The sequence below is a fragment of the Gopherus evgoodei genome, chromosome 1 (assembly GCF_007399415.2).
Source record: "Gopherus evgoodei ecotype Sinaloan lineage chromosome 1, rGopEvg1_v1.p, whole genome shotgun sequence".
In the NCBI taxonomy this organism is placed as follows: domain Eukaryota; kingdom Metazoa; phylum Chordata; order Testudines; family Testudinidae; genus Gopherus; species Gopherus evgoodei.
This window is the reverse complement of record NC_044322.1, coordinates 93,131,222-93,143,791: the sequence shown is the minus strand read 5'-3', so window position 1 is coordinate 93,143,791 and position 12,570 is coordinate 93,131,222.

The window sequence follows — 12,570 nt, the reverse complement described above, 5'->3', positions numbered from 1 at the left end:
GTAGCCTCTAAATTCTTTAAGTGATCCTCTTCATTCCTTCCAGTGACCAGGATATCATTCAGATAGCACTGAACTCCTGACAAGCCACACAAGATCTGGTCCATAGCCCTCTGAAACAGAGTGGGAGCAGACGTTATTTCGAAGGGTAGGCGACAGTATCGATAAAGCCCCTTATGAGTCACAATAGTCAACAGCTCTTGGAACTTTTCATCAATGTGCATCTGTAAATATGCTTGACTCAGATCAATCTTACTGAACTTTTGTCCCCCAGCCAGGCCTGCGAAGAGGTCATCGATGCCGGGAAGCGGGTATTGCTCTGCACACAATACTGGGTTGACAGTGACTTTAAAATCACCGCAAATCCGGAGAGAGCCATCTTTCTTCACTATTGGAATGATAGGAGTGGCCCATGGGCTATGGGTAACTGGTATTAGGACTCCATTGGTGACCAGGCGCTCCAGGTCTGCTTCAACTTTTGGCCTGATGGCATATGGCACAGTTTGGGCTTTCAGATATTTTGGTGGACTGTCAGATTTAATGTTCAATGTCACAGTGATTCCCTTCATACTTCCCAAATCATCTCCAAAAACAGCAGCATGTTTCCTTAGTATAGGGGTTAGACTGGTTTCTTCTTTAGACATCCGGTGCACTTCTGCCCAGTTCAGCTGAATCTTCCCAAGCCAAGACTACCCATTAAGGCTGGGTAGTTACCCCTCACCACAAACAGTGGCAATTTAGCAGCTTGTCCATTGAGCTCCACCTTAACATCAATAGTGCCCAACATGGGCACAGCTTTTCCCGTATACGTCTTCAGAACAGTTTTTGTTGCCTTAAGCGGATGAGGCTGTAGCTTTTCTTTATACACAGTCTCGGAGACCAGCGAGACGGCTGCACCGGAGTCCAGTTCCATGCGTATAGGTTTGCCATCCAACAACGGGGTTACCAAGTATTCATGTGAGCCCACTGCCAAAGACAAAACATGCAGTGGCACTTCCTCTTGCGACGAGGTGTCACCCTGATCATCCTGGGTCTGCTCTAGGGTATGCAGGGTTCCTCTTTTTGTCGGCCAGACCACAGGCCTCTTTTTCTTTTGTTTACAGGCACACTCAGTGTGTCCCTTTTTGCCACAGTGTCGACACACGAGGTCCTTACACCAGCATTCTGATACCTGGTGACCTGGCTTACCACAGCGGTAACATTCCTGACTCTGCACAGTTTTATGGGTAGGTTCTTGTGACACTTTTTGCACCCTAGGGGATGCACCGATGTATTGCGCCTCCCTTGTACCCAGTTCCATGGAGACAGCAATATCAACAGCCTTCTGTAAGGTAAGCTGAGCATCTGTCAGTAGGTGCTTCCGTATAGCTTCACTGTACAGGCCACACACTAACCTGTCATGCAGGACATCATTTAACATCTCCTTAAATTCACACTGTTCTGCTAGGTTTTTTAAAATCGCTACAAATTGTACAACTGTTTCATCATCTTTTTGGTCTCTTTTGTGGAACCTATATCTTTCAGCAATTACCAGTGGTTTTGGGGAAAAATGGGACCCCAGGATTTCCACAATGTTACTGTAAGATTTAGTCTCAGGCTTGACAGGGTGTAGTAAGCTGCGTAGCAGGGAGTAGGTTTTAGCCCCTACAACACTTAAGAATATTGGCACCTTCTTCTCTTCTGTAATGTCATTTGCAATAACAAAAAGCTCAAAACGCTCAGTATGCACATGCCATTGCACTATATTCTCATCAAAAGGTTCCAGTGACCTGGTCAGAGTAGCCATGATTTTTAGTTTCACTTTCACAGTCACTGCAAACAAACAGTTTTTTTGGTTTGTTTGTTCTTTACTTTGACTTCTACTTCCTTCTGTTACTGGAGCAGCACCGGAATCCCACCCTCGTTGCCACTTGTTATATCCTTGGGGGCAGCCGGTTTAGGAAGAAATCACTAGAAGTCATACAGCAGACAGCTAACAAAGCTACCATTTATTTACAGACAGAGCTCGCCTAACCAGCCGAAGCTGGCTGGGCTATCCCCTAATAATCTAACTCAGTTGCCATAGGAACAAAAACCATGACAACCAAATATACAACAAATACAAGCACCCACTGGGGTGTCTGAAGACGCCTGTCTAGGCTAGCATCAGGGGTTGGTAAGCCAATAGATAGAGATAAATATAGACTGTTTATTATTTTGAAATCCCTTTTCTTTAAATGCTTTGTTTCTGTTGGTGAAATTAAATACTGTGGACTCAAGAAGGCTGTCTAACCTCTATATTCACTGCTGGTCACAGATTCCCAGAGGGAAGAACTACAGGTGCTGAACCCAGTCAGACCTACTGGGTAAATATAGTTGTTACACAAGGTATTGTAGCCCAGGATCCACTCTCAGAGTGGGAGAGCCAGAGAATTCCGCTCCATAAGAGATAAAGGCACAAGCTGTGACATGTGAGGGAGTGCACTCAGAGAGCTCATGAAGGCAACAGAGGTGCAGCTAGCCCTGTAACCATAGCAGTTTCATAGGAATGGAGGGAAGTCAGGAGAGTTTCTGCAACTGACGGTTGGGAAACTTGCCATAGCATGACGAGGATGAAACACCCTAAAAGTACACAAGGCAATGAGATTTGTTGCATGCCATTTGAAAAAAAAATCTACCATGAATTATAAAAGAAGATGAATTACATGTATGTTCAAATTATTAAAACACTGCTAAGTTTAGAAATCCCCTCCCCCACCTGTCATTAGTAGATACATAAAGCTTAATATGGTCCTTCTCCTTTGTATTTATTGGCATACCATACACCCTTGAAAGAATTCTTCTGTTTTAATGTTAAATAGTTGTAAATTATTTGTGTAGACTTTTCCTGTTTGTATCACTTAAAGCTAAAACTTTCTGATATTACTGCTGGTATTATCATAAGCAATCCTTTGGGTATTATTTTTGTTTTCATGTTCTATGAAACCCTTTAGCTCACTGACTACAGTGATGCTGAGTGCTAAGAATATACCCGTCAGTCATCTAGAGGTTTAAATCTATTGAACACAGCTGGGCCACTCAACTCAAGCAAGGGCTTTTCACTCACATAACTTTTTAAATAGCATTGTATCTCCTCGCTGTAGAAGTAAACATAAATATAGAGATATCTAGAAATGCAACGGTGAAAACCAGGAACATCATGTTAAAATTGTTCTCTGGGCCTAGACACTAGAAATATCCAAAATTACAATGTCTCGTTTGCTGTAGTATTATAAAATTTTCATTGTCCCTTAATAAGAATGACACAACTTATTACAACAAAGCAAGAAAATCAACAGAATATGTGCCGAGGTAATTAACCTTATCCTCCTGTAAATGAGATTAATTAGTAATTTCCCCTCCAATCTTTTGGGAAAAGCTGATAATTGTAATTATATTGTTTATGCAAATAGTATCTAAATATGCAAAAGAACATAACAGGTTGTAAATGAAAGTTCAACTAAATGATTATTCCTGGATCTACTGCTAGAAAGACAGATAAGCTAATTAAAGTATAGTGCCTATGTAAACAAATATAAACAATTTTTCAGGATTGAAACCTTCCATTTACATTTTTAATGTACTGTACTCTGACACAAGAAAAGTCACAAATGGACTCATCTATTTAAAAAATCTGCTCTTATATTTTATTTTGCATTATTTTAAATCAACAACTTTTTCAAAGATAATTTTCCACAAAAGGTACAAGCACAATATGCTATTTAAAGCAAAACAGACATTTGTTTAACAAAAGCTGGAACACAACAGAATTCTGAGTTCAGTATATAGTGCACTTTTTAGTGAATAAAAATAACTAACATGATTGAATTAATACCCTATTTTACAAAACAACAGGTAAGTTAGGAAATACAGCACAACATTTTAACAATATCTAGTTATTTACTTCCTCTTTTTGGTCAGGGGAGTTAAAAAAAGCTAAGAAAAAAATATTAAGTTACTCAAATATATTCAAGTCACATTGGTTTAAGTTTTTAAAAGCAAGTAGCAATTTTGGTTTCCCAATGTGAGACATTGTAAAAGGGCTTGATTTTGAAAAGGTGCTGAACATTCACTCTCTCAAGATGAAATCCCTTTAAAGTGGGTCATATCTGGCATCCAAGAACGTAGACAACCAAAGTCATTTGTCACTTTTAAAAACTGCATCCACCATACTTAGTAAATCTAAAGCACCTTTAGATTTTTTTTAAACTCCCCACTTTCTGTACAGGAACAAACACCACTATCATGCATCCATTCTGGATTGATCTTTCAGGGCTCTGACAGTGAGTGTATGCTGATCTTGCAAACCTGCAGGGTTTTCCCCCTTTCTTCATAGGGCAGATGAAGTGTAACCTCCAAGTCTTGATATCACCGAAGAGGAGATTTGGAGGGAGAACTAAACCTTCTGTTTGCTGTAGTAACAAGTGTTGCACCATAAAAGTACACTCTTTTGCAATGATCCATATATTGGCTCCTTGGACTTAACAGATGTTCCCTCAGCCACTGCTCAAGATGGGAACCTTCACATGAGGCAGCCACCTTGTCTCACTGAATCCCATAGTGAGCAAGACAGGAGTATAGAAGCTGCTGCAGGGCACAGTCCTTTTGTCACGCTGAGTCCGATAACTGGCAGGGAAATGTTACATAAGTGCTGACTCACAGTTTGTTGAAGAGGGCATGGAAAATGGTCTAAAATAAATGGTGGGCCATGAGGCACTTTATCCCCTATTTGTTTCTCCCTGTCTGGGCTGCTTTCCCTCTTGTTCCTCCATGGCTTGCTGATGAGGAATGGAATGAGAAAGCTGTGGGCTCTGGCCAGCCTGTGGTGAGCAGGGTTTCATTAGCCTGTCAGGTGAGGTAAGGCCTGTCCACAGCATGAACAGGGAATAGTTGGTCTGGGCACTTTTGCACCCTTTTCCACCAGCTTCTCTGTTCCTCTTGGTTGCCTGTGAGGTGCTCCTGCCAGAAGGGATGTCCAGAAATGCTGCACTGGAAAATGTTGCAGCCAACTATCTCATTGGGCTTGTTTTCACTGCAGCTCCATTTCAGATGTAGCCTAGTTCAAGTGAGAGTGGAATGGGTGACCATTCAGCAAAACAATGGATTGGATTAGCAATTGATAAATTGTTGTAATTAAGTTACTGTATCCCCGCTGCGTTGTTACTGAGTATCAGTGATGAAGCATCAAACCATACCCTGGTTGGGTCCTCTAGCACAAGCTTAAAACACCATTGGACTCAAGCTATAGATTTGAGTTTGTGGATAGGAGATGGGCTAGGGGGAAAACAAGTTATAGTTCAAGATAACAATGCAATGAAGACAAGTCAGAAAGGGTTTTCCAGCAAGGGTACAGAGCCCCTTAGGCTAAATAATAGCCCAGGAACACTTAGAATCCAGTAAGCTGAATATTAAGAATAAAAAAAAATCCTTAGTTTTTATTTTATTTTTCTTGTTCCTCTGAGCAGAGTAGGAAAGCCTTCGTGCAACTGTTGAAGACAGATTGATGTGGCTGAGGTTTATGGTGTGTCCACTTCCAGTCTGCTTTGATTAGTAGGTCTGGTTTTGTCCCCAGGTGGCTGCAAGCAGGGGGAAGATCTATTGTAATGGATCTGCAGACTTTCCAGAGGAAGACTTGGAATTGTGCTCACTGCATAATCCAGCAGTGTAGGGTAAAATTTGACACTATATTTCTGGAACTACTGAATGTATCAGCTGCTCTTCCATGGATGCCACTTACAACAGAACTTTTACACTCCTTGAGACTAGGGATTCAAATCCCAGCAGCGTTTACTTAGACTCTCATCTTTCTATGCTAAGTAGAGAAAACTGAGTGTAAAGATGCATGTGTGAATCTACAGAAAACCTGGAACAATAACTGTGAGAGGTGTGAATTTCCTCATTCCATTCAGGGAAATGTTAGCTCAAGTCACTAGTAATGATAACTTAAATGTCAATATTGTTAATTATTTCTTTTTTCATGTACAAAAGGAGATATTACAGATCTGTACAATTCCCTATGTGACGTCTTATGTAGATGCCACAAATGTATAACATTTTGGTGAGCTTCATCACTTACTTTCCCCAACCACAACCAAGGAGGAGCCAAGGCCCAGGAGCCTAGCAGAGCCCATGGGCTTGTTCAAGCCCCACAAAGGTGAGTTGGGCTCAAGTAGCCCCAGAGAGATCTGAGAAGATGTACAACCATATTCTGAATATCTCCCTGATTAGCAACGGTTCATTTGGGCAACTCACATGCAGAGAGCTTATTGTGTGGACAGAGCTTGAAAGAACACCATTTTCCCCTTGAAATCTAACCCCTGTGTAGATAGCCAGAGAAGCTGCAAGGAGCAAAGAATGAGGCCCCACGTTGTATTTGCTCTACATGGGCAATAAAGATCACAGGGCAACTCTTCATAGAAAGTAGGTGATTCACTCAGTAAAACCTCTCTTCTCTTCCTTGGTTTTGCAAGATGCTGTGCACTGGGTAGCTGCTCATGTGGGTTTAAACTTAAGTGCTATAAAGCATGTATAGTTTATAAAAGGCCTTTCCATGTTAGTTTATAAATGTAGAAAAAAATCCTACAAAGTATGACATCACTTTTTATATTTTGGTATACTCACATTTTATTAGTGTTAAGGAAAATGACACTATTTTCATTGAAGCAAAGTTGATGGGGAGAAAAAGAAGGTAAGGATAAAAAAGAAATAGGTTAGCCATTAGAAATATTCATATGACATAAGAACTGCAAGAGTAAAGGGCCAAGGCTGTTGGTCATACTGCTGCCATCTTGGATAAAGTAAAAAACAAACTTCATAATAACAACACCGATCCTGCTTTGTATCTAATATATTAGTTGGGCAGCTAGATAAATAGGAGTCAATAGTGTAACACTGTTGCAAAAAATGTGAGCATCATTCTGAGATGTATTAGCAGAAGTGTTTTAAGCAAGACACAAGAAGTAATTCTTCTGCTCTGCTCTGTGCTGATTAGCCCTAAACTAGAGTATTGTGTCCACCTTTCAGGAAAGATTTGGACAAACTGGAGAAAGTCCAGAGAAGAGCAACAAAAATTATTAAAGGTCTAGAAAACATCACCTATGAGGAAAGATTAACAAAAATTGGGGTTGTTTAGTCTAGAAAAGAAAAGACTGAGAGGGGACATAATAACAGTTTTCAAATACATAAAAGGTTGTTACAAGGAGGAGGGAGAAAATTTGTTCTTCTGAACTGCTGAGGATAAGACAAGAAGCAATGGGCTTCTGCAATTTAAGCCCATGTCCGTTCTTGGAATGTGGATGGAGTTAAACACACTGAAATGTTAAAAAAATCTTGGCTGCTCCCAGCAGCACATGAAAGTGCTAGGATGAGTGGACATAAGAATGGCCATACTGGGTCAGACCAAAGGTCTGTCTAGCCCAGTATCTCATCCAGAAATGGCCAATGCCAGGTCCCCCAGAAGGAATGAACGGAACAGGTAATTATCAAGTAATCCATCCCCAGTTGCCCGATTCCAGCTTCTGGCAAACAGAGGCTAGGGACACCATCCCTGCCCATCCTGGCTAATAGCCTTTGATGGACCTATCCTCTATGAACCTATCTAGTTTTGTTCAACCCTGTTATAGTCTTGGCCTTCACAACATCCTCTGGCAAAGAGTTCTACATTTTCAGAGAACTGTCCACAATGACTCCAAGATCTTGAGAGGTAACAGCTAATTTAGACCCCATCATTTTATATTTGTAGCTGGGATTATGTTTTCCAATGTACATTACTTTGCATTTATCAACACTGAATTTTCACTTGCCCTTTTGTTGACCAGTCACCCAGTTTGTGAAATCCCTTTGTAGCTCTTTGCAGTCTGCTTTGGACTTATCTATTTTGAGTAGTTTTGTATCATCTGCAAATTTTGCCACCTCACTTTTTAACCTTTTTCCAGTTCATTTAATGAATATGTTGAATAGCACTGGTCCCAGTATGGACCCCTGGGGGACACCACTACTTACCTTTCTCCATTCTGAAAATTGACCATTTATTCCTATCCTTTGTTTCCTATCTTTTAACCAGTTAGTGATCCATGAGAGGACCTTCCCTCTTGTTCCATGACAGCTTACTTTGTCTAAGATCATTTGGTGATAGACCTTGTCAAAGGCTTTCTGAAAATCTAAGTACACTATATTCACTGGATCCCCCTTGTCCTCATGCTTGTTGACTGCCTCAAAGAATGCTAGTAGATTGATGAGGCATGATTTCCCTTTACAGAAACGATATTGACTCTTCCCTAACAAATTGTGTTCATCTATATGTCTGACAATTCTGTTCTTTATTATAATTTCAATCAGTTTGCCTGTTACTGAAGTCAGGCTTACTGGCTTGTAATTGCTGGCATCCCTCTGGAGCTTTCTTAAAAAATTGGCATCACATTAGCTATCCTCAAGTCATTTGGTAGAGGAGCTGATTTAAATGATAGGTTACAAAGTACAGTTAGAAGTCCTGCAATTTCACATTTGAGTTCCTTCAGAACTCTTGAGTGAATATCATCTGAACCTCATGACTTATTACTGTTTATTTATCAGTTTGTTCCAAAACCTCTTCTCACCTCTTCTCACCTCACTCTGGGACAGTTCCTCAGATTTCTCACCTAAAAAGAATGGCTTAGGTTTGGGAATCTCCCTCACATCCTCAGCTGTGAATACTGGTGCAAAGTATTCATTTAGTTCCTCTGCAGAGGCCTTATTGTCTTTGAGTGCTCCTTTAGCATCTTGATCGTCCAGTGGCCCCACTGGTTGTCTAGCAGGCTTCCTGTTTCTGATGTACTTAAAAAAATTCTTTTTGAGGCTTTGGCTAGCTGTTCTTCAAATTCTTTTTTGGCCTCCCTAATTATATTTTTACGCTTCACTTTGCAGAGTTTATGCTCCTTTCTATTTTCCTCACTAGGATTTAACTTCCACTTTTTAAAAGATGCCTTTTTGCCTCTCACTGCTTCTTTTACTTTGTTGTTTAGCCACAGTGGCACCTTTTTGGTTCTCTTACTATGATTTTTTAAATTTGGGGTATACATTTAAGTTGAGCCTTCATTATGGTTTCTTTAAAAAGTTTCCATGCGGCTTGCAGGGACTTCACTTTTGGCGCTGTACCTTTTCATTTCTGTTTAACTAACCTCCTCATTTTTGTGTAGCCCCCTTTCTGAAATTAAATGCTACCATGGTAGGCTGCTGTGATGTTTTCCTGGCCACAGAGATGTTAAATTTAATTATATTATGGTCACTATTACCAAGTGCTCCAGCTATATTCACCCCTTTGACCAGATCCTGTGCTCTACTTAGGTCTAAACCAAGAATTGCCTCTGCTCTTGTGGGTTCCAGGATTAGCTGCTCCAAAAATGAGTAATTTAAGATGTCAAGATGCATCCTGTCCTGGGGTGACATGTATCCAGTGAATATGGGGATAGTTGAAATCCCCCATGATTATTGAGTGGGTTTTTTTTTAATATCCTCTCTAATCTCCCTGAGCATTTCACAGTCACTATCACCATCCTGGTCAGATGGTCGTAGTATATCCCTACTGCTATATTCCTATTATTATAACAAAACAGGTGTATTTCACTCAGGCTGTAGGTCAAACATAGAAAAGACCATTTGCAAACCAAGAATTCACACACAGCATTCTGCAGAGTCAAACTAGAAGCATCAGTCTCCATTCCCAAATCATTCGATTTTGCATGTTACCAAGCTTAACCATGCTCTAAGAAGCATAATACCAAAGTTCTCTTTAATAATTGTCTTGTATACTGACTCCTACCTAATAGCTTCTCCAAACAAGACTGCTGGCCCCTTTCTGTCTCTCACCAACAAGCCTGGTTTCCTTTATCACTCCTCATAATGAATGTGTTAGCACAACCTCAGGCTACCTGCACTGCCTGACTGATTTGGTAAGGAGGCACAATTGCCTTTTGGCAAATTTTTACCTGCTGCAGAGGGTCCTGCAAAGTCTGGGCAGGATTGTGAGGATTCACAAGTCTCTTCCTAAAAGATACAGGGCTAGTGTGCAGTCAAATACAGATACCTTGTGCACTGTATAAGGAGACTTCCCTTTGTGTATAAAGAAGGGCATGTTAACCCATCAAGCCCAGGAGAGGCTGCACACTAGCTCATCAAAAATGGATGGAATATACATCACAATTTTTCAGAAGAAATTTGACATATATACACTGTGGAAAAGAAAGAGATTAGCCTACAGCATTATGCAAACACCTCCAACAGCCATAGGAGAAATGAACATAATGATTCACAAGAAAGTTCAGTGACACTATATAAAAACTTGAGCAACAGAATAGATGGTTCTTACTCAGAGAAAAGTTATGAACTTTTTTCCCATGGTAAATATACATTCTATTTTTTAACTTGTACATGATAAAGTCTAACACTTCAATCATGCAACCAGCTCCTGCACCCGCACAGTGCCACACTGACTTTAATGGAGATCTGTAGAGAGCCAGATAAGCACCTAAAATAGTGAAAGTAAATGAAAAGTATCCCTTAACTCAGAAACCAATGAGAAAACATTAGTGAAATTGTATTGCAAAGTGTGATTACTCAACTGATAGACATTCATCAATCTCAGAGACAAAGGGTGAGATCCGCAAAGGTATTTAGGTGCCTAAGTCTTGGGTACAGGTTTCAGAGGGATAGCTGTGTTAGTGTGTATCACCAAAAACAACTAGGAATCATTGTGGCACCTTAGAGACTAAGGGTTTGACCACATTTACATTTATAGTGCTGTAACTTGCTGGCTCAGGGGTGTGAAAAATCACCCCACCCCACCCCGAGCGCAGCAAGTTTGAGCACTTTAAAGAGCTAGTGTGGACAAGCCTGGCTCCCAGCGCTCAGAGCTATGCCCCTCATGGATGAATGGAGTCGAAAATACACTAAGCAGGAATAAAAATACAGCATATGAAAAGATGGGAGTTGCCTTACCAAGTGAAGGATCAGCACTAACGAGGTCAATTCAATTGGGGTAGAAGTGACACATTCCCAACAATAGATCAGAAGGGGTGAATATCAACAGAGAGGAAATTACTTTTTATAGTGAATTGGCCTTGTTAGCACTTGATAAGTCTTGGGTAGGCACCCAAATGCCAGTTTTAGTTACAATGCAATCCAAAAAATTCCTGCTGAAGACTGTAGATGACTAAACTTACTTGGCTCAAAGGCTGCTTTCTGGGTGGGGTCCCATTCAAAATGTTCATAGAAAGGAAGAATTAGAACAGGGGTTGGCAACCTCTGGTTAATGCTTTCTAAACAAAAATATTGTACTATGAGAGTTCTGAAAATATCAAAATATGAGTTTATTTTAGTTTGATTTAATTTCTTCATTTGTCAAATCTCTGATCAAATAACTGAGGTAGTTCTGCCTCTCGCCATCAGTATTATCAATAACCATGCTTTGCTCCTCCTCACCATTCCACTTAAGTCTGATTTATTTTCTGAGGAATTCCATGTTAGACCCTCTCAAATTCTAATTCAGGGGTCAGCAACCACTGGCACGTGGCTCGCCAGGGTAAGCACCCTGGCGGGGCAGGCCAGTTTGTTTACCTGCCGCATCGGCAGGTTTGGCGGACCGCGGCTCCTACTGGCCGCAGTTGGCTGTCCCAGGCCAATGGGCATGATGGGTAGTGGTGGCCAGCAGATCCCTCGGCCTGCAGCACTTCCCGCAGCCCCCATTGGCCTGGGATGGCGAACCGCGGCCAATGGGAGCCGCGGTCGGCCAAACCTGCCGACATGGCAGGTAAACAAACTGGCCTGCCCCGCCAGGGTGCTTACCCTGGCGAGCCACGTGCCAGTGGTTGCTGACCCCTGAATTAGAATTTGAGAGGGTCTAACATGGAATTCCTCAGAAAATAAATCAGACTTAAGTGGAATGGTGAGGAGGAGCAAAGCATGGTTATTGATAATACTGATGGCGAGAGGCAGAACTACCTCAGTTATTTGATCAGAGATTTGACAAATGAAGAAATTAAATCAAACTAAAATAAACTCATATTTTGATATTTTCAGAACTCTCATAGTACAATATTTTTGTTTAGAAAGCATTAACAGAACCTTCCATCAGTATTATTGAAAGTTATGCCCAAATCTGAGGATGAGGAGAAAGGGGAACAAATTTGTAATGAATATTTATACACACACATACACTGAGACTGAAGCTGAGGGATTGTATTTAAGTCAATGTTAGAACTGATACCATTAAAAGCCCCACTTATTATCTCTTATAAATTTAAATGTTACCTAGCATTAGTTAGTGCTGGGGTTTGGGAATAAGGAACCCCATGGGTTCTAGTTCACACTCTGCCACCAATGTGCTCCATGACTTCTGACAAGTTATTTCACATCTGTGCTTCCATGTACTCCTCTGTTAAAATAATACTTCCCTTACAGAGAGGTTGCAAGGTTAGTTAATTTATCTTCATAAAGCACTTTGAGATCCTTGGAAGAAGAACACTTCATAAGTAACAGTAATTTAATTTTTAAAATAACCCACTTAAAGAACCTGTGTCATAT